Raw genomic sequence first — 23743 nt, forward strand, 5'->3', positions numbered from 1 at the left:
TGCAGAGTGCATATGGCTTTCCCCTTGCGTTGTCGATTGAGGTATCCGACACCTACACAGAATGAATAGTGTGTGGACACATGGATTTCCTATTGCTATGTCACTCGTGCACCCTATGCTTCCCCCCCCCCCCCCCATATTTCTTATATAAAGGCACGCAAAAGTTAGCAAATGTGTTATAAATCTTATCTGGGTTCGTGTTGGTGGTATTATGGGGGTTTTATAGCTTAAATACCGATTTCAGCCTTTGTGTATCTCGCAATATTGCTGCTAATACCCTATCTAGTTTGTTTGCATATTTGTAATATTTGTATCTAGTCCATTGGAGTGTCCGTTCGACCTTTTCCAGTTGCAAGGAACTTCAGCTGCAACTTTTTTTTTTTAAACAATAAGTTTTTATTGATTTTATGCAACATTATAGTTACAGAGCATGGATATATAGCATATATAGAAGAATCACAAGACATCAAAAACTTATAATTGTTAGAGATGAGCGAGCACCAAAATGCTCGGGTGCTCGTTACTCGAGTCGAACTTCCCGCGATGCTCGAGGGTTCGTTTCGAGTAACGAACCCCATTGAAGTCAATGGGCGACCCGAGCATTTTTGTATGGGACCTATGCTCCGCTAAGGTTTTCATTTGTGAAAATCTGGGAAATTCAAGAAAGTGATGGGAACGACACAGAAACGGATAGGGCAGGCGAGGGGCTACATGTTGGGCTGCATCTCAAGTTCCCAGCTCCCACTATTAAGCCACAATAGCGGCAAGGGTGCCGCTATTTTACTTCTGAAAAACCCTCCTTAGCAAGGCATACCTTAGCTAAGCACCACACTACCTCCAACAAAGCACAATCACTGCCTGCATGACATTCCGCTGTCACTTCTCCTGGGTAACATGCTGCCCAACTGCCCCACATGACCCAGCGTCTGCTGCACACACAAAAGTGTCACTGCGCTCCCTTCAGCTACCCCCATGCCACACGCTCACTTCATAGCCACACCACCCTCATGTGAATTTATAATTGCCTCTGTGATGAGGAGGAACCGGAGGCACACACTGCAGAGGGTTAGCAGGGCCAGGTAGCGACCCTCTTTAAAAGGGGCGGGGCGATAGCCCACAATGCAGTTGAGAATCACTGACAAATCGACGTTCGATTTTCATTCCGATCCTGTGCCATCTCCGTCAGGAGCTGCAAATGTCGCCAAGAGTTACGTAGCGATGGGGAATCCATGTGCCCACACAGTGTTCATTCTGTCTAGATTACAGGTGGCTCAATCGACACTGCAAGGGGAAAGCCATCTGCACTATGCCCCCTTTCCAAGTCACTCAGTGTCTTAGTGGCAGACAGGTAAAGTACCGCAATGGGAACTAAACTAAAACTAAAGCAGCAGTATAGGGGGAGCACAGTCTTAGTTCCATTTCAGTAATAGTAGCAGTCAGGACAGGCCCCGGTAACAATTCCGAAGCAGCAGTATAGGGGGAGCACAGTATTAGTTCCATTTCAGTAGTAGTAGCAGTCAAGACAGGCCACAGTAACATTCCCGTTGCAGCAGTTTAGAGAGATAACAGTCTTTTTCACATTTCAGTAATTGCAGTATAGACAAGGCCCCAGTTACATTTATGTAGCAAAAGTGTAGGCCAACCCCACACACCTTGCTGTACCATGAGTGCAGGCGAAGCCCATAAAAATTACTAGGATTACACTGTAGGCGAGGGCCCCAAAAAATTGGTGTACCAACAGTACTAATGTACCTCAGAAAAATTGCCCATGCCCAACCAAGAGGGCAGGTGAAACCCATTAATCGCTTTGGTTACTGTGGCTTAATTTGTAACTAGGCCTGGAGGCAGCCCAGTTAAAATAAAAATTGGTTCAGGTGCAAGTTTCAACGCTTTAATGAGAATTGAAATGTATAAACATTGTTTACAAAAGTAATATGACTGAGCTTTGTGAGCCTAAGAAAAATTGCCCATTCGGCGTGATTACGTGAGGTTTCGGGAGGAGGATGAATATAATACACAGATTGATGAAGCTAACAGGTCCCTGTTTTTATGGTGATAGAGAACGATGCTTCCATCCGCGGGTGCAGCCTACGTATTGTTTAGGTACCGCTGCTGTCCGCTGGTGGAGAAGAGAAATCTGGGGAAATCCAGGCTTTGTTCATCTTTATGAGTGTAAGCCTGTCGGCACTGTCGGTTGACAGGTGGCTACGCTTATCCGTGATGATTCCCCCAGCTGCACTAAACACCCTCTCTGACAAGACGCTAGCCGCAGGGCAAGCAAGCACCTCCAGGGCATACAGCGCGAGTTCAGGCCACGTGTCCAGATTCGACACCCAGTAGTTGTAGGGAGCAGAGGGGTCACGGAGGACGGTCGTGCAATCGGCTACGTACTCCCTCACCATCCTTTTACAGTGCTCCCGCCGACTCAGCCTTGACTGGGGAGCGGTGACACCGTCTTGCTGGGGAGCCATAAAGCTGGCAAGGGCCTTGGATAATGTTCTCCTGCCTGCGCTGTACATGCTGCCTGATCTTCGCGCCTCCCCTGCTACCTGGCCCTCGGAACTGCGCCTTCTGCCACTAGCGCTGTCGGATGGGAATTTTACCATCAGTTTGTCTACCAGGGTCCTGTGGTATAGCATCACTCTCGAACCCCTTTCCTTTTCAGGTAGGAGAGTGGAAAGGTTCTCCTTATACCGTGGGTCGAGCAGTGTGTACACCCAGTAATCCGTAGTGGCCAGAATGCGTCTAACGCGAGGGTCACGAGAAAGGCATCCTAACATGAAGTCAGCCATGTGTGCCAGGGTACCTGTACGCAACACATGGCTGTCCTCACTAGGAAAATCACTTTCAGGATCCTCCTCCTCCCCCTCCTCCTCAGGGCATATACGCTGAAAGGATGATAGGCAAGCAGCATGGGTACCCTCAGCAGTGGGCCCGGCTGTCTCTTCCCCTGCTCCTCCTCAGGCTCCTCCCCCTCCTCCTCCTCTTCCTCCTCCTCAACGCGCTGAGATATAGACATGAGGGTGCTCTGACTATCCGGCGACATACTGTCTTCCCCCGCCTCCGTTTCCAAGCACAAAGCGTCTGCCTTTATGCTTTGCAGGGAACTTCTCAAGAGGCATAGCAGAGGAATGGTGACGCTATTGATTACAGCATCGCCGCTCACCATCTGGGTAGACTCCTCAAAGTTTCCAAGGACCTGGCAGATGTCTGCCAACCAGGCCCACTCTTCTGTAAAGAATTGAGGAGTCTGACTCCCACTACGCTGCCCATGTTGGAGTTGGTATTCCACTATAGCTCTACGCTGCTCATAGAGCCTGGCCAACATGTGGAGCGTACAGTTCCACCGTGTGGGCACATCATACCGCAGTCGGTGCACTGGCAGATTAAACCGATATTGCAGGGTCCGCAGGGTGGCAGCGTCCGTGTTGGACTTGCGGAAATGTGTGCTGACCCGGCGCACCTTTCCGAGAAGGTCTGACAAGTGTGGGTAGCTTTTCAGAAACCGCTGAACCACCATATTAAAGACGTGGGCCAGGCATGGCACGTGCGTGAGGCTGCCGAGCTGCAGAGCCGCCAATAGGTTACGGCCGTTGTCACACACGACCATGCCCGGTTGGAGGCTCAGCGGCGAAAGCCAGCGGTCGGTCTGCTCCGTCAGACCCTGCAGCAGTTCGTGGGCCGTGAGCTTCTTCTCTCCTGAGCTGAGTAGTTTCAGCACGGCCTGCTGACGCTTGCCCACCGCTGTGCTGCCACGCCGAGTGACACTGACTGCTGGCGACGTGCTGCTGCTGACACATCTTGATTGCGAGACAGAGGTTGCGTAGGAGGAGGAGGAGGGTGGTTTAGTGGAGGAAGCATACACCGCCGCAGATACCAGCACCAAGCTGGGGCCCTGAATTCTGGGGGTGGGTAGGACATGAGCGGTCCCAGGCTCTGAATCGGTCCCAGCCTCCACTAAATTCCCCCAATGTGCCGTGAGGGAGATATAGTGGCCCTGCCCGCCTGTGCGTGTCCATTGTTAAGTGCACCTTGCCAGTAACCGCGTTGGTGAGGGCGCGTACAATGTTGCGGGAGACGTGGTCGTGCAGGGCTGAGACGGCACATCGGGAAAAGTAGTGGCGACTGGGAACAGAGTAGCGCGGGGCCGCCGCCACCATCATGCTTTTGCAAGCCTCCGTTTCCACAAGCCTATACGGCAGCATCTCCAGGCTGATCAATTTGGCTATGTGCACGTTTAACGCTTAAGCGTGCGGGTGCATGGCGGCGTACTTGCGCTTGCGCTCAAACAGTTGCGCTAGCGACGGCTGGACGCTGCGCTGAGAGACATTGCTGGATGGGGCCAAGGACAGCGGAGGTGAGCGTGTGGGTGCAGGCCGGGAGACGGTCGTGCCTGTGTCCTGAGAGGGGGGTTGGATCTCAGTGGCAGGTTGGGGCACAGGGGGAGAGGCAGTGGTGCAAACCGGAGGCGGTGAATGGCCTTCGTCCCACCTTGTGGGGTGCTTGGCCATCATATGCCTGCGCATGCTGGTGGTGGTGAGGCTGGTGGTGGTGGCTCCCCGGCTGATCTTGGTGCGACAAACCTTGCACACCGCAGTTCGTCGGTCGTCTGCACTCTCAGTGAAAAACTGCCACACCTTTGAGCACCTCGGCCTCTGCAGGGTGGCATGGCGCGAGGGGGCGCTTTGGGAAACAGTTGGTGGATTATTCGGTCTGGCCCTGCCTCTACCCCTGGCCACCGCACTGCCTCTTCCAACCTGCCCTGCTGCTGCACTTGCCTCCCCCTCTGAAGACCTGTCCTCAGTAGACTTAGCAAACCAGGTGGGGTCAGTCACCTCATCGTCCAGCTGCTCTTCCTCCGAATCCTCTGTGCGCTCCTCCCTCAGACTTACTGCCCTTACTACTACCTCACTGATAGACAACTGTGTCTCATCGTCATCGTCCTCCTCACCCACTGAAAGCTCTTGAGACAGTTGCCGGAAGTCCTCAGTCTCCTCACCCGGATCCTGGGAACTTTCCAAAGGTTGGGCATCGGTCATGAGAAACTCCTCAGGTGATAGAGGATCCATTTTTGCCCACTCAAGGCCGGGACCTGAGAACAGTTCCTGGGAGCCTGCCTGCTCTTCTGAATGTGTCATTTGTTGGGAGGGAGAAGGCTGGGAGAAGGGAGGAGCAGCAGCAAGAGGATTCAGGGATGCAGCAGTGGACTGCGTAGAAGACTGGGTGCTGATGGTGGATAGTTTGCTGGATGCACTTTCTGCCATCCACGACAGGACCTGCTCACACTGCTCAGTTTCTAATAAAGGTCTACCGCGTGGACCCATTAATTGTGAGATGAATCTGGGGACCCCAGAAACTTGTCTCTCTCCTAATCCCGCAGCAGTCGGCTGCGATACACCTGGACCAGGAGCTCGGCCTGTGCCCACACCCTGACTTGGGCCTCCGCGTCCTCGCCCGTGTCCACGTCCTCTAGGCCTACCCCTACCCCTCAGCATGGTGTATTACGAGTAGAGCAGAAACAGAACGCTGTAATTAAATGTGCCGCTTATTGGCCTGTGGTTGGAGGCTGACTTCGCTTGTCGGAACGCACAGCAGAGCCAGGAAACAATTATGCGCAAGCCTGTAGTGTGACCTAGGTGCGTATGACTGAGCTACTGGAATTCACAGGGCAGAACTAGTCAAGTGGCCAAAGGCCAGTGGTAGGCCTTAAGTATTTTGCTTCAATTTTTTAAAATGGTGAGGTAAAAAAACAGACAGACACCGTACGCAGCGTATATATATGTATACTCTTTCCCTCTGGCGGGATGACGGTGATCATGTAACGGACACAGCAAAGCCAGGAAACAATTATGCGCAAGCCTGTAGTCAGACCTAGGTGCGTATGACTGAGCTACTGGAATTCACAGGGCAGAACCAGTCAAGTGGCCAAAGGCCAGTGGTAGGCCTTAAGTATTTTGCTTCAATTTTTTAAAAGGGTGAGGTGAAAAACCAGACAGACACCGTATGCAGCGTATATATGTATACTATTTCCCTCTGGCGGGATGACGGCGATCATGTAACGCACACAGCAGAGCCAGGAAACAATTATGCGCAAGCCTGCTGTAACGCTTAGCTGGGTAATAATGAGCGACTACTACCCCCAGCAGACACGCAGTAAACTGAAGACGGTCACAGGCTTAGCTGGGTAATAATGAGCGACTACTACCCCCAGCACACACGCAGTAAACTGAAGACGGTCACAGGCAGCCCAAATATAGTATTTTTGGGAAAAAGCTTAATGCCTATATAGCCTGTATATGGATTTCCCTGTTGGAGGATGACTGTGGTTATTGAAAGCACAGTGCAGCCAGAAAAAATTATGCGCAAGGCTGGGTAATAATGAGCGACTACTACCCCCAGCAGACACGCAGTAAACTGTAGACAGTCACAGGCTTAGCTGCCTATATAGCCTGTATATGGATTTCCCTGTTGGAGGATGACTGTGGTTATTGAAAGCACAGTGCAGCCAGAAAAAATTATGCGCAAGGCTGGGTAATAATGAGCGACTACTACCCCCAGCAGACACGCAGTAAATTGTAGACAGTCACAGGCTTAGCTGGGTAATAATGAGCGACTACTACCCGCAGCACACACACAGTAAACTGAAGACGGTCACAGGCTTAGCTGGGTAATAATGAGCAACTACTACCCCCAGCACACTTGCAGTAAACTGAAGACGGTCACAGGCAGCCCAAATATAGTATTTTTTTCCAATTTTTTGGGAAAAAGCCCACTGCTTATATAGCCTGTATATGGATTTCCCTGTTGGAGGATGACTGTGGTTATTGAAAGCACAGTGCAGACAGAAATAATTATGCGCAAGGCTGGGTATTAATGAGTAACTACTACCCCCAGCAGACACGCAGTAAACTGTAGACGGTCACAGGCTTAGCTGGGTAATAATGAGCGACCAGTACCCCCAGCACACACGCAGTAAACTGAAGACGGTCACAAGCAGCCCAAATATAGTATTTTTTTCCAGTTTTTGGGAAAAAGCCCACTGCCTATATAGCCTGTATATGGATTTCCCTGTTGGAGGATGACTGTGGTTATTGAAAGCACAGTGCAGCCAGAAATAATTATGCGCAAGGCTGCAGTAACACCTAGTTGGGTAATAGTGAGCGACTACTACCCCCAGCAGACACGCAGTAAACTGAACACGGTCACAGTCAGCCCAAAGATTTTTTTTCAAATTTTTTTGAAAAAGCCCACTGCCTATATAGCCAGTACATCTCTTTCCCTGTACCACTGTCCCTGCCTCACCAGTACTGCCCCTATACTCAGTAAAATGACTGCAGACTGAGGACACTATGGTCTGCACGCCCGATATACAAAAAAAAAATGTGCAAAACTGCTAAAAGCAGCCTCAACGGTACTGCACACGGTCAGATGTGGCCCTAAGAAGGACCGTTGGGGTTCCTTAAGACGAAGATAACAGCCTAACACTCTCCCTATAGCAGCTACAGCAGGACGGCACTTTCCCTAATGTCTCTCAGCGTGCATCTGTGGCGAGCCGCGGCCAGCCCCAGTTTACATACTCGGGTGTCACCTGATCTTCCCAGCCACTCATTGCAGGGGGGTGGGATAGGGCTGGAACTTCACAGGAGGAAGTTGTAATGCCTTCCCTGTGTTTCTTTTGGCCAGAAAACGGCACAAACTTTTCTGGGAAGAAAATGGAAGTGACTCGAACACCGCGTGGTGCTCGTCTCGAGTAACGAGCATCTCGAGTACCCTAATGCTCGAACGAGCATCAAGCTCGGACGAGTATGCTCGCTCATCTCTAATAATTGTCAATCTAGGTATGAAATTTTGTAAGTTTTGAATACAGCTACAGGAATGTTACTGGGGTATGCCTATACTTCTGCAACAGAAATGTTACTGGGGTCTGCCTATACCATTACTACAGAAATGTTACTGGGGTCTGACTCTACTTTTACTACAGAAATATTACTGGGGTCCGCCTATACTTTTACTACAGAAATGTTACAGGGGTCTGCCTATACTTCTGCTACAGAAATGTTACAGGGGTCCGCCTATACTTTTACTACAGAAATGTTACTGGGGTCTGCCTATACTTCTGCTACAGAAATGTTACAGGGGTCTGCCTATACCTTTGCTGCAGGAATTTTACTGGGGTCTGCCTATACTTCTGCTGCAGAAATGTTCCTGGGGTCTGCCTATACTTCTGCTACAGAAATGTTACAGGGGTCTGCCTTTACTTTTACTACAGAATATATATTTCTTATATAAAGGCACGTAAAAGTTAGCAAATGTGTTATAAATCTTATCTGGGTTTGTGTTGGTGGTATTATGGGGGGTTTAGAGCTTAAATACCCATTTCAGCCTTTGTGTATCTCGCAATATTGCTGCTAATACCCTATCTAGTTTGTTTGCATATTTGTAATATTTGTATCTAGTCCATTGGAGTGTCCGTTCGACCTTTTCCAGCTGCAAGGGACTTCAGCTGCAACTTTTTTTTTTAAACAATAAGTTTTTATTGATTTTATGCAACATTATAGTTACAGAGCATGGATATATAGCATATATAGAAGAATCACAAGACATCAAAAACTTATAATTGTTAGAGATGAGTGAGCATCAAAATGCTCGGGTGCTCGTTACTCGAGTCGAACTTCCCGCGATGCTCGAGGGTTCGTTTCGAGTAACGAACCCCATTGAAGTCAATGGGTGACCCAAGCATTTTTGTATGGGACCTATGCTCCGCTAAGGTTTTCATTTGTGAAAATCTGGGAAATTCAAGAAAGTGATGGGAACGACACAGAAACGGATAGGGCAGGCGAGGGGCTACATGTTGGGCTGCATCTCAAGTTCCCAGGTCCCACTATTAAGCCACAATAGCGGCAAGGGTGCCTCTATAAACCCTCCTTAGCAAGGCATACCTTAGCTAAGCACCACACTACCTCCAACAAAGCACAATCACTGCCTGCATGACACTCCGCTGCCACTTCTCCTGGGTAACATGCTGCCCAACCGCCCCACATGACCCAGCGTCTGCTGCACACACAAAAGTGTCACTGTGCTCCCTTCAGCTGCCCCCATGCCACACGCTCACTTCATAGCCACACCACCCTCATGTGAATTTATAATTGCCTCTGTGATGAGGAGGAACCGGAGGCACACACTGCAGAGGGTTAGCAGGGCAGGTGGCGACCCTCTTTAAAAGGGGCGGGGCGATAGCCCACAATGCAGTTGAGAATCACTGACAAATCGACGTTCGATTTTCATTCCAATCCTGTGCCACCTCCGTCAGGAGCTGCAAATGTCGCCAAGAGTTACGTAGCGATGGGGAATCCATGTGCCCACACAGTGTTTATTCTGTCTAGATGTCAGGTGGCTCAATCGACACTGCAAGGGGAAAGCCATCTGCACTATGCCCCCTTTCCAAGTCACTCAGTGTCTTAGTGGCAGACAGGTAAAGTACCGCGATGGGAACTAAACTAAAACTAAAGCAGCAGTATAGGGGGAGCACAGTATTAGTTCCATTTCAGTAATAGTAGCAGTCAGGACAGGCCCCGGTAACAATTCCGAAGCAGCAGTATAGGGGGAGCACAGTATTAGTTCCATTTCAGTAGTAGTAGCAGTCAAGACAGGCCACAGTAACATTCCCGTTGCAGCAGTTTAGAGAGATAACAGTCTCTTTCACATTTCAGTAATTGCAGTATAGACAAGGCCCCAGTTACATTTATGTAGCAAAAGTGTAGGCCAACCCCACACACCTTGCTGTACCATGAGTGCAGGCGAAGCCCATAAAAATTACTAGGATTACACTGTAGGCGAGGGCCCCAAAAAATTGGTGTACCAACAGTACTGATGTACCTCAGAAAAATTGCCCATGCTCAACCAAGAGGGCAGGTGAAACCCATTAATCGCTTTGGTTACTGTGGCTTAATTTGTAACTAGGCCTGGAGGCAGCCCAGTTAAAATAAAAATTGGTTCAGGTGCAAGTTTCAACGCTTTAATGAGAATTGAAATGTATAAACATTGTTTACAAAAGTAATATGACTGAGCCTTGTGGGCCTAAGAAAAATTGCCCGTTCGGCGTGATTACGTGAGGTTTCAGGAGGAGGATGAATATAATACACAGATTGATGAAGCTAAAAGGTCCCCGTTTTTATGGTGATAGAGAACGATGCTTCCATCCGCAGGTGCAGCCTACGTATTGCTTAGGTATCGCTGCTGTCCGCTGGTGGAGAAGAGAAGTCTGGGGAAATCCAGGCTTTGTTCATCTTTATCAGTGTAAGCCTTTGTGTATCTCGCAATATTGCTACTAATACCCTATTTGGTTTGTTTGCATATTTGTATCTAGTCCATTGGAGTGTCCGTTCGACCTTTTCCAGCTGCAAGGGACTTCAGCTGCAAGTTTTTATTGATTTTATGCAACATTATAGTTACAGAGCATGGATATATAGCATATAAAGAAGAATCACAAGACATCAAAAACTTATAATTGTCAATCTAGGTATGAAATTTTGTAAGGTTTGAATACATCTCGTAATTTTTTTTTCAACACATGCAAACAAATGCTCAGCTTTATTATCAAAGGATATATGAATGAATTTGGGAAGGGTAGAGGTGGGGAGGGAGGTGAGAGGATATTTAGTAGGGTAAGTCAGAAAGGTTGAGAACAGAAAATCCTTAAACATTAACTGTGAGGTCCACCAAAATCTCTATATTAGCAAGAGAATAGAGTTGTCCATGGTTTCCACATCATGTCATTTCTTACAATGTCATTGTTTCTAAGGGCTATAATTAGAGATGAGCGAACGTACTCGTCCGAGCTTGATACTCGTTCGAGTATTAGCGTGTTCGAGATGCTCGTTACTCGTGACGAGTACCACGCGATGTTCGAGTTACTTTCACTTTCATCTCTGAGACGTTAGCGTGCTTTTCTGGCCAATACAAAGACAGGGAAGGCATTACAACTTCCCCCTGCGACGTTCAAGCCCTATACCACCCCCCTGCAGTGAGTGGCTGGCGAGATCAGGTGTCACCTGAGTATAAAAATCGGCCCCTCCCGCGGCTCGCCACAGATGCGTTCTGACATAGAGGAGGGAATGTGCTGTCTTGGTGGAGCTGCTATAGGGAGAGCGTTAGGAGTATTTTAGGCTTCAAGAACCCCAACGGTCCTTCTTAGGGCCACATCTAACCGTGTGCAGTACTGTGGAGGCTGCTTTTTGCAGTGTTGCACTTTTTTTTTTTTGGTATATCGGCCGTGCAGAGCATTGCGCCCTGCAGTAATACTCCAGGGCCAGAAGTGGTGGTTAGGCAGGGACAGAAGACATATTGATTGAATATAGGCAGTGGGCCTTTGCAAAAACATTTGGGCAAAAAAATCTATTTGGGCTGCCTAAGACTGTCCTCAGTGTTGTGAGTCTGTGCTCGGTGTAGTTGTCCTCCTAATTCATACGCAGCCAGCTAAGTGTTACAGTAGGCTTGCGCAAAATTATTTCCTGGCTCTGTCTGGGCTGTTAAATCACCGCTGTATTGCAGTCCACAGTGCAACACTCTGCAGTTCTTTGACATACTCCAGGGCCAGTAGCGGTGAGGCAGGGACAGACGACATATTGATTGAATATAGGCAGTGGGCCTTTGCAAAAACATTTGGGGAAAAAAATCTATTTGGGCTGCCTGTCACTGTCCTCAGTGTTCTGGGTCTCTGCTGGGTGAAGTAGTCCTCCAAATTCATACGCAGCCAGCTAAGTGTTACAGCAGGCTTGCGCAAAATTATTTCCTGGCTCTGTCTGGGCTGTTAAATCACCGCTGTATTGCAGTCCACAGTGCAACACTCTGCAGTTCTTTGACATACTCCAGGGCCAGTAGCGGTGAGGCAGGGACAGAAGACATATTGATTGAATATAGGCAGTGGGCCTTTGCAAAAACATTTGGGGAAAAAAATCTATTTGGGCTGCCTGTCACTGTCCTCAGTGTTCTGGGTCTCTGCTGGGTGTAGTAGTCCTCCAAATTCATACGCAGCCAGCTAAGTGTTACAGCAGGCTTGCGCAAAATTATTTCCTGGCGTTCCGTAAGCGAAGTCAGCCTCCAACCACAGGCCAATAAGCGGCACATTTAATTACAGCGTTCTGTTTCTGCACTACTGGTAATACACCATGCTGAGGGGTAGGGGTAGGCCTAGAGGACGTGGACGCAGGCGAGGACGCGGAGGCCCAAGTCAGGGTGTGGGCACAGGCCGAGCCAGTGCGGTGGCCAGGGGTAGAGACAGGGCCAGACCGAATAATCCACCAACTGTTTCCCAAAGCGCCCCCTCGCGCCATGCCACCCTGGAGATGTCAAGGTGCTCAACGGTGTGGCAGTTTTTCACAGAGATGCCTGACGACCGACGAACAGTGGTGTGCAACCTTTGTCGCGCCAAGATCAGCTGGGGAGGCACCACCACCAGCATGCGCAGGCATATGATGGCCAAGCACCCCACAAGGTGGGACGAAGGCCGTTCACCGCCTCCATTTTGCACCACTGCCTCTCCCCCTGTGCCCCAACCTGCCACTGAGATCCAACCCCCCTCTCAGGACACAGGCACTACCGTCTCCTGGCCTGCACCCACACCCTCACCTCCGCTGTCCTCGGCCCCATCCAGCAATGTCTCTCAGCGCAGCGTCCAGACGTCGCTAGCGCCACTGATTGAGCGCGAGCGCAAGTATGCCGCCACGCACCCGCACGCTCAAGCGTTAAACGTGCACATTGCCAAATTGATCAGCCTGGAGATGCTGCCGTATAGGCTTGTGGAAACGGAGGCTTTCAAAAGCATGATGGCGGCGGCGACCCCGCGCTACTCGGTTCCCAGTCGCCACTACTTTTCCCGATGTGCCGTCCCAGCTCTGCACAACCACGTCTCCCGCAACATTGTACGCGCCCTCACCAACGCGGTTGCTGCCAAGGTCCACTTAACAACAGACACGTAGACAAGCACAGGCGGGCAGGGCCACCTTATCTCCCTGACGGCACATTGGGTGAATTTAGTGGAGGCTGGGACAGAGTGAGAGCCTGGGACCGCTCACGTCCTACCCACCCCCCCGAATTGCGTACCCCAGCTCGGTGGTGGTATCTGCGGCGGTGTATGCTTCCTCCACTAAACCACCCTCCTCCTCCTCCTACGCAACCTCTGTCTCGCAATCAAGATGTGTCAGCAGCAGCAGCACGTCGCCAGCAGTCGATGTCGCGCGGCATGGCAGCACAGTGGTGGGCAAGCGTCAGCAGGCCGTGCTGAAACTACTCAGCTTAGGAGAGAAGAGGCACACGGCCCACGAACTGCTGCAGGGTCTGACAGAGCAGACCGACCGCTGGCTTGCGCCGCTGAGCCTCCAACCGGGCATGGTCGTGTGTGACAACGGCCATAACCTGGTGGCGGCTCTGCAGCTCGGCAGCCTCACGCACGTGCCATGCCTGGCCCATGTCTTTAATTTGGTGGTTCAGCGCTTTCTGAAAACCTACCCACACTTGTCATACCTGCTCGGAAAGGTGCGCCGGGTCAGCGCACATTTCCGCAACTCCAAGACGGACGCTGCCACCCTGCGGACCCTGCAACATCGGTTTCATCTGCCAGTGCACCGATTGCTGTGCGACGTGCCCACACGGTGGAACTCTACGCTCCACATGTTGGCCAGACTTTATGAGCAGCGTAGAGCTATTGCGGAATACCAACTCCAACATGGGCGGCATAGTGGGAGTCAGCCTCCTCAATTATTTACAGAAGAGTGGGCCTGGTTGGCAGCCATCTGCCAGGTCCTTGGAAACTTTGAGGAGTCTACCCAGATGCTGAGCGGGGATGCTGCAATCATTAGCGTCACCATTCCTCTGCTATGCCTCTTGAGAAGTTCCCTGCAAAGCATAAAGGCAGACGCTTTGCACTCGGAAACGGAGGCGGGGGAAGACAGTATGTCGCTGGATAGTCAGAGCACCCTCATGTCTATATCTCAGCGCGTTGAGGAGGAGGAGGAGGGGGAGGAGCATGAGGAGGAGGGGGAAGAGACAGCTTGGCCCACTGCTGAGGGTACACATGCTGCTTGCCTGTCATCCTTTCAGCGTGTATGGCCAGAGGAGGAGGAGGAGGAGGGGGAGGAGCATGAGGAGGAGGGGGAAGAGACAGCTTGGCCCACTGCTGAGGGTACACATGCTGCTTGCCTGTCATCCTTTCAGCGTGTATGGCCAGAGGAGGAGGAGGAGGAGGAGGAGGAGGAGGAGGATCCTGCAAGTGATCTTCCTAGTGAGGACAGCCATGTGTTGCGTACAGGTACCCTGGCACACATGGCTGACTTCATGTTAGGATGCCTTTCTCGTGACCCTTGCGTTACACGCATTCTGGCCACTACGGATTACTGGGTGTACACACTGCTCGACCCACGGTATAAGGAGAACCTTTCCACTCTCATTCCCGAAGAGGAAAGGGGTTCGAGAATGATGCTATACCACAGGGCGCTAGTGGACAAACTGATGGTAAACTTCCCATCCGACAGCGCTAGTGGCCGAAGGCGCAGTTCCGAGGGCCAGGTAGCAGGGGAGGCGCAGAGATCAGGCAGCATGTACAGCGCAGTTAGGGGACCATTATCCAAGGCCTTTGCCAGCTTTCTGGCTCCCCAGCAAGACTGTGTCACCGGTCCCCAGTCAAGGTTGAGTTGGCGGGAGCACTGTAAAAGGATGGTGAGGGAGTACGTAGCCGATCGCACGACCGTCCTCGGTGACGCCTCTGCCCCCTACAACTACTGGGTGTCGAAGCTGGACACGTGGCCTGAACTCGCGCTGTATGCCCTGGAGGTGCTTGCTTGTCCTGCGGCTAGCGTCTTGTCAGAGAGTGTGTTTAGTGTGGCTGGGGGAATCATCACGGATAAGCGTACCCACCTGTCAACCGACAGTGCCGACAGGCTTACACTCATCAAGATGAACAAAGCCAGGATTTCTCCAGACTTCTCTTCTTCACCAGTGGACAGCAGCGATACCTAAGCAATACGTAGGCTGCACCCACGGATGGAAGCATCGTTCTCTATCACCATCAAAAACAGGGACCTTTTTGCTTCATCAATATGTGTATAATATTCCTCCTCCTCCTCCTGCTCCTCCTCCTGAAACCTCACATAATCACGCCGAACGGGCAATTTTTCTTAGGCCCACAAGGCTCAGTCATATAATTTTTGTAAACAATTTTTATACGTTTCAATGCTCATTAAAGTGTTGAAACTTTCACCTGAACCAATTTTTATTTTAACTCGGCTGCCTCCAGGCCTAGTTACCAATTAAGCCACATTAACCAAAGCGATTAATGGATTTCACCTGCCCTCTTGGTTGGGCATGGGCAATTTTTCTGAGGTACATTAGTACTGTTGGTACACCAATTTTTGGGGGCCCTCGCCTACAGTGTAATCAAATGAATTTTTAGCCCACCTGCATTACAGCTGACGTGACATCAGCTGTGTTGGGCACTGCAATGGGATATATTTATGTACCGCCGGTGGGTTCCAGGGAGCCACCCATGCCGTGGGTCCACACGGAGTTGTAACTGCATGTGTCCTCTTCTAAAGAACCCTAGTCTGACTGGGGCATGCAGTGTGGGCCGAAGCCCACCTGCATTAAGCACGACATTACCTCAGCTGTGTTGGGCACTGCAATGGGATATATTTATGTACCGCCAGTGGCTTCCTGGCATCCTCCCATGCTGTGGGTCCACAGGGAGTTGTAACTGCATGTGCCCACTTCTAAAGAACCCCAGTCTGACTGGGGCATGCAGTGTGGGCCAAAGCCCACCTGCATTAAGCACGACATTACCTCAGCTGTGATGAGCAATGCAATGGGATACATTTATGTACCGCCGGTACGTTCCAGGAAGCCACCCATGCTGTGGGTGCACACGGAATTCCCATTGCGGAGTTGTACCTGCCTGTGACTATTTATAAAAAAACGCGCTCTGACTGGGGCATGCAGACACCTTGACAGAATGAATAGTGTGTGACACATAGGTTCCCCATTGCTATGCCCACGTGTGCAGCTCCTGATGGCGGTGGCACAGGATTATATTTCTCATTGCTTCTGTACAGCATTGTGGGCTATCGCCCCGCCCCTTTTAAAGAGGGTCGCTGCCTAGCCGTGCCAACCCTCTGCAGTGTGTGCCTGCGGTTCCTCCTCAGGGCAGACGCACTTATAAATAGACATGAGTGTGGCGTGGCATGAGGGTAGCTGAAGGCTGCGCAGGGACAATTTGGTGTGCGCTGTGGACACTGGGTCGTGCGGGGGGGGTTGGGCAGCATGTAACCCAGGAGAAGTGGCAGCGGAGTGTCATGCAGGCAGTGATTGTGCTTTGTTGGAGGTAGTGTGGTGCTTAGCTAAGGTATGCATTGCTAATGAGGTCTTTTCAGAAGTAAAAGTTGTTGGGAGGGGGGGGGCACTCTTGCCGCTATTGTGGCTTAATAGTGGGACCTGGGAACTTGAGATGCAGCCCAACATGTTGCCCCTCGCCTGCCCTATCCATTGCTGTGTCATTCCCATCACTTTCTTGAATTGCCCAGATTTTCACAAATGAAAACCTTAGCGAGCATCGGCAATATACAAAAATGCTCGGGTCGCCCATTGACTTCAATGGGGTTCGTTACTCGAAACGAACCCTCGAGCATCGCGATAATTTCGTCCCGAGTAACGAGCACCCGAGCATTTTGGTGCTCGCTCATCTCTAGCTATAATCTTTTCATATAGGCTATGTTCCGACACTAAATGAGTGAGTTCTTGTAAGGTCGGTATTGTTTCAGATTTCCATTTTCTAGCTGTGAGGGATTTAGCTGCCAGTAGTATATGACCTATCAATTTTTTCAAAGGGGGGTAGATTTTTTCGGCAGCCAGGAATAATAAGGCTATGTCGGGTGTGAAAGGGAGAGCAAGGCCCGATATCTTATGAATATGGTTATAAACATCTCTCCAGAAAGGCGTCAGAAAAGGGCATGACCAAAAAATGTGAAGGAGGGAGCCCTGCTTTTTAAAGTTTCTCCAGCATCTGTCGCTAGCGGTCAAGCCCCTCTCAGCTAATAGAGAAGGGGTGTAATACCATCGTGTTAGAAGCTTTATATGGGTTTCAATCAGACTAGCACCCTGTGAAGATTGCCGAACCCATCTAAATGCTTTGAGCCATTGATCAGTAGATATTTTTTGGCCTATATCCCTTCCCCAGTTTATGAGGTGGCATTTCCCGGAGGGTCTCAAGTCTCCAGAGAAAATATCATAAAATAGTTGAGTATTTGTTTTAGCTTGGGAACCCTCTAAAAAGGAGTAGATTATCTCTGGGACTTTTAAGTTTAGTCCAATGTCTTAAATACAAGTTGGGGATGAAAAATTCCAGAGTTTCGAGGGGAATTTTTAAAAGGGGTTTAGTTATATTTTTTTCAGCTTTAAGAAAAAGATCCATCCAAGCTTCCACAGATGCTCTCATTGGGGGAGAGAGTCTGAAAATACACAAAGCTTTCAGGAGTGAAGGGTAGACAGTTCCAATAATGGAGGCAATCAGTAGAAGCTTCAAGGATTTTTGTCTATTAAAGTCAAGTTCTAATGCAGGCCAACTTACTTTAGAATTGTGTCTTGTCCAGGAAGTTAAAATACTGAGGACAGTAGACTTACGATAGGATTCTAGGTTGGGGAGACCTAAACCACCTTGAAACCTGTTTAGTGATAGGCTAGATAATGCAATTCTTGTTTTTTTTATTTTGACATACAAAATTGGATAGTTGTTTTTGAAAGCTGTTTAGAGAAGATTTGGGGATTGGTATAGGTAGAGTTCGAAAGTAGTGGAGGATTTTTGGTAGTATCAACATTTTGTATGTGGTGACCCGGCCTAGCCATGATAGAGAAGAAGTGCGCAATGAATCTATTTCTTTTTGGATGTCTGCAAGTAATAGTGGGAAATTTACTGAGATGAGGTCTAAAGTGGGAAAACATAAATTTATACCTAGGTACGGAACACTCTTAGACTGCCACTGAAAGGGGGATTCTTTTTGTATATCATTTTCAGATCTTCTTTAACCTCGATACCTAATATTTGTGATTTGGTAATATTTAATTTGTAGTAGGATGTTTCAGAGAATTTAAGCAGCGTTGTTTTGGATTGCTCTTAAAGAAGAAATAGGATTTGATAATGTGAGTAAGATGTCATCAGCGAATAAACTGATTTTGTGTTGTCTAGAGCCAGCATATATTCCCTGAATATTGGAGTTATTTTTTATATGTTCCGCTAGGGATTCCATAACTAGGGTGAATAATATAGGAGAAAGTGGGCATCCTTGGCGAGTGGCGTTGGAGATGAAAAAGAGAGCAGATAGCATACCATCTGCCAAGACTTTTGCTGAAGGGGAGGTGTAAAGAGCACGTATAGCTTTAAATATATTAAAGTGGCAAAAGCATACTCCCAATGAAGCCTATCGAATGCTTTTTCAGCATCTAAGGCAACCAGGACTGATGGGGAATGTGCAGCTTCAAGTTTGTATAAGAGGTTGAGTATTCTTCTAGTTCCGTCCGAGGCCTGTCTGCCCTTAATGAAACCTACCTGGTTGGAATGGACAATATCAGGTAAAATATTTAAAAGTCTTTGTGCTAGCGTTTTAGCATATATTTTTTATCTCACAGTTTAAGAGAGATATGGGTCTAAAGTTGGAGGGAGGGGTGGGTTCCTTTTCAGGTTTTGGAATAGTTACTATTGTGGCCTCCAGCATTTCTAAGGGGAAGAAACCAGATTCAATACCCTGGTTGAAAGCTCGAGCTAGAAGTGGTGTGAGCTGGGCTGGGAAAAGTTTATAATAGTAGTTAGAAAATCTGTCAGGGCCTGGGGCCTTATGAGTTTTCAGAGACTTATTAGTATCTATAATTTCAGAGAGTGTTAAAGGGGTGTTAAGGATGGTGTCGGCGTTAGGTTGAGGGGTAGTAGGATCATCTCTTAAATTATATAATTTTTGGTAATATTGACAAAATATTTCCATAATATGTGAAGGATGATATACTTTTACAGATTGTTTTTGAGGATTAAGTAGATATGGGATTTTTGATCTTTGTACTTTTTTCTTGACTAGATTGGCCATCATGCATGAGGGTTTGTTGTTGGATGTATAGAAGGTTGCTCGCATAGATCTCATTTCTTTGTCGTAATTATCTAGAAGTTGGTTTCTGAGCTTCTGTCTTAATGTAAATAATTCGTTGTGGAGAGAATCAGATGGAGTACTGAGTTGATGTTATTTTACAGAGATTAGAGTTAAGAGGCTGTTTATTTGTTGGGATTTTTCTCTCTTATGTCAAGCGCTAATTTTAATTAAGATCCCTCTAATGAAGGCCTTGTGGGCATTCCAGATAGTGATTGGAGATACTTCAGGAGTTACATTGTGGTCAAGGTATTCTTTCAGGGTGGATAAAATAATAGCCTGATTTTTTGGAAGTTTCATTTGGAAGATTTTTCGTTGTTTCTCCAGGGTTTGGGCCTCTCCTCCTCTTCCCCCAAAAGAATGGAAATTGAAACAGGTGCGGGATCGGACCAGGTGGCAAGCCCCACCTGAGCCGATTTAATATGGGAGAGAGCTATTCTGTTTACCAAGATTAGATCTATTCTCGAGAAAGATTTGTGTCTTGGTGAATAAAAAGAGAACTCTTTAGAGGACGCATTTAGGCATCTAAAGGTATTGAATAATGCGTTGTTGTGGATCCAAGGGAGTAGAGAGGGAGTCGTTCTCAGAGAGCCTCTAGTCGAGTCTAGCAGTTTGTCTGGTGCAGCATTAAAATCCCCACAAATTATGAGGGTTCCCATCTCGTGTTTCCTTATTTTTTTAATGGTCTTATTTAACAAACGTAGTTGGGCATTATTTGGTGCATATAAATTGACGAGGGTAAATGGTTTATGGTTAAGAAAGCCTGTTAGAATCAAGTATCTACCTTTAGCGTCAGCTTTCTGAAAGATGATATCTATTTGGAGAGAATTTTTGAAGGCTATTAGAACTCCGACTTGTTTTTTTGGACAGCATGCCATAAAAACTTTTGGGAATTTTTTATGGGAAGAGTTTGGGCAGGCAGCAGAAGCAAAGTGGGTCTCTTGGGCACAAATAATTTCAGCATTTGTAGATAGTTCTTCCTTCCATAGTGTGGATCTCTTATATGGTGAATTTAGCCCATTAACATTTAAAGACAGTATTTTAAATGACATCGTGGTAGATTATGCTAGGCTCAAAAACATGTGGAAAATCAGGAGATTTTAGAAGGACCATATTGAAAAGGCAAACAAAAACCAAGAACGATAAATCTCCTACATTACGTAAAGGACATTTCTTTCCAACAATCATGCAGAGATAAAATTTCAGTAGTATAGCAATGCAAGGAGGTATAAGGCTTGAAGAGAAAAGAAGAAGAACAAAGGGAAAAGACAGTAATATTTCTCTTTTAGAATTATACTGAAAGTAGAAAATAAAACCAGTTAGTTTAGCAGGCTGCTCAGGCCTGGTAAATGGGTGGGGGACCGAAAGTTCGCCTAATGGAGAGCCATCCAAAACCACCTAAAAAAGGTTGATGTGAAAAATTTAACAGTTCCGCATTATATCTCAAGTTTGGATCCAATCTTGGGTTTGTTTTTGTGGCTTCCTTGGGGGAGGTTGGGAACATTGTGAGGTCGGAACATTCACCCCCCAGGGTTTTGGTAGGTGTTCAACATCTTCAGGTTTTTGAAGAACATAGGTGGTATCATCTTTGCGGATTAGAATTTTAGTTGGGAAACCCCATCTATAAGGAATCTTAGCTTGTCGTAAGGCTGCGGTGACCAGAAGAAATTTTTTTCTTTCGTTCATAGTGGTTTGCAATAGGTCAGCGTAGAGACCTATATCAGAGTAAGGAGCGGGAAGCTGATTTGTTTTGCGAGCGGATGACATTAAAGCTTCCTTTGTATGGTAGAAGTGAATCCTTGCAATATTATCTCTTGGGGTAGAGTTGGGTATGAATTTTGGTTTAGGTAGTCTATGCGCTCTGTCAATAATTAAATCTTGTGTGGTAGCATCCGGGAGGAGAGTAGTCATCAGTTTCTTCAGGTAATTGGAGATTTCAGATGTTGTGATAGATTCTGGAATTCCTCGGAATTTTATGTTGTTGCGTCTATTTCTATCTTCTATATTCGCGAGTTTAGTTTTGAGCTGAGTTACTTCCTCTTCCAGATCATAATGTGCATCGATTAGAGCATTATGCGATTTTGTGATTTCTCCCAATTTATTCTCCGTGTGGGGCACTCTTTCCCCAATAGCTTCAATAGTATTTTTAAGGGAGATGTTGAGAGTCTTAAAACTGGCTTGGAAAGAATCATTTAAAGCGACTACCATTTCTTTAATAAAGGTTTCTGAGGCTAGCTGGGAAGACGATGGCAGGGAGGTTATATAATTTCTCAGTGAAGCTATTTGATTTTTTAAGGGATCTTCTTTCTCTGTTCACGGGCGCTGTTTAAATGGGCTAGCTGATGGAGATGTGCCCTGCTTCCCTTTAACTGAGGTGGTCACCGCCGTTTTAGCAGGGGTATGTATGCCGGGATTCTGTCGCTTCCCCCCTGTCTGGCTCTGTGTAGGGGAGCCAAGACGATCACTCACCGGTTTCTGCGGCATCTGATGCAGTGGGGAGCCATCGGCTGGGTCTGGATCTGAGCCAGCTGCTTCCTCCTCTCTGCTCTCTGACAGCGAAGTGGGGGAGGCCGGGAGGCTGTCTGCACGAGTGCGTGGGACCTCCGTCGGCTGGAAGAAATCATCCAGGCGCCGTGGCTGAGAGCGGGAGGGATGGCATCAGGACATCACCGCTGGGAGGAGAAGAAGCTGAAGGTGCTTTGGAGCCTAGAAGGTAAGCTGAAAGCCGGTGTATTAGTTGCTTTAGGTGGGTTCGGCATGGAGCGCAGTAACTACGCCACCATCTTCTAGCTCGTCCAGGCCACGCCCCCCACTTCAGCTGCAACTTAATATCTCTGATCTCTTTGGTCATTGCATGTGAGGGAATGTGCTAATTATAATTTTCCAACAAAAACAGCCTCCTTTCCAGAGTCAGGAAAGTTTGCAACTTCTCCTGTTTCCTTTGGGAGGACAGCTGTATAAGTTGTCCTTGAATAAATGCCTTATGGGACAACCAAACCCATTGAGGCCACATCTCTGGGCTAGTGTTCAGACCAAAAAACTTAGAGATCTGATTGGAAATTTGACCCGAAATAATAGAATCTCGAATAAGGGCCTCATTCAACTGCCATCTGAACATATATCTCACAGGGCCATATCACAATTAATCTCAGACAGTACAAAGTCATTGATCTGACCAGACACATGGGTAATGTCTGGCGGTTGTTAAGTGAGGTAAGAAGGATGTGGACATCAAAATATAATCGATTCTTGAGTATGCCTGACTCACGGGTGAGAAAAAAAGTGTAACCCCTCTCTTTACTGTGAATCTCCCGCCAGCTATCTGCTAGCCTCTGCTGAGACAATTTAATCACCCACTGCCTCCACTGTGTCGCCGAGAATCTGTCTGGGTTATTATTTGATCTATCTAAGGTTGAGCTAAATGGAAAATTAAAATCACCTGCCTTTAACAACTTATATTGTGGATAAAGCAAAAGCTTCTTAGTAAGCACTCACATAGTGGGCCAGGGATTCTCCAAAGTGGGCATACATATTAATTATGGCGAAGGGTTGGTCATGTAATTTGCCCAAAATAATACAAAATCTCTTTTCTTGATCACTTTCTATTTGTCCAACTTGGAGGGGGAATGAATTATGCAACAGTGTCAAAACCCCCTGTTTATTTTGTAGGGGCCATGGCATGACCTAGGTGTGCTTTAGCTTCTCCTCACGATACCTCCAGCCTTCCCCGTAGTTGTCCTCTAACCTGACCTGTCAAGTACCTATCGACCTATAACCTTAGTAAAAATAAAATAGCATATAAACAGAAGAATTATGCAAATTCCTCTCTGCCTAGTGCAGGGAGAATTCCCACCCAGAACAAAAACAACAATAAACATGGTCCCTAGTGAACAAGTATGAAATTGGACTTTCCTATCTGGGAGACGACCATCATTGAACTACGCGGCTGTTATCCATCCACCATTGGACTAGCACTTAATGTCCAATTAATTAACATATTTGAACACTCATAGCCGGCATGGCAGTGGGTTCCCACTGACTAATCTACAGGATGTACCATAGCACCACCCTGACTAAATTTAACATCAGAAGAATTGAAATCCACCATCTCGCCTCCCCACTTTCCCCCAAACCCCTTCTCTCGATCAAGAGAAGAGTTGTATATCATTGTTCTCTATGATGAACTGGATTAACCAGTTCCAGACTCCTGGGTAGAGGGTCCAGATCTCATTCGTGGGGAACATGGAGTGATCCAAGTTTGTCTACGATGAGGGCATGAATGCCCAACTTCCTGGGGTCTCTCTAGCCAAATCTATGCTCTCTCAAGAGCTCCGTATGCCTCCTCCAGGGATCTGACTGAATATGACCATCTATGGTGTTGAAAGAGGAGAACAAATGGGAAACCCTACTTATATCTAATATTGGCTGAGTTCAAAGCCTGTGTAATCGGCCTGAAGGTTCTCTGCTTCGCTAGAGTCTAAGGGGCTATATCCACATGCAGCTAAACCAAAGATGACATTTCCGTCAATGGCGTGTGATTACTGGCTGCCGTCAGCAGATGATCTCTGACC

The sequence above is a fragment of the Eleutherodactylus coqui genome, chromosome 6 (assembly GCF_035609145.1).
Source record: "Eleutherodactylus coqui strain aEleCoq1 chromosome 6, aEleCoq1.hap1, whole genome shotgun sequence".
NCBI lineage: Eukaryota > Metazoa > Chordata > Amphibia > Anura > Eleutherodactylidae > Eleutherodactylus > Eleutherodactylus coqui.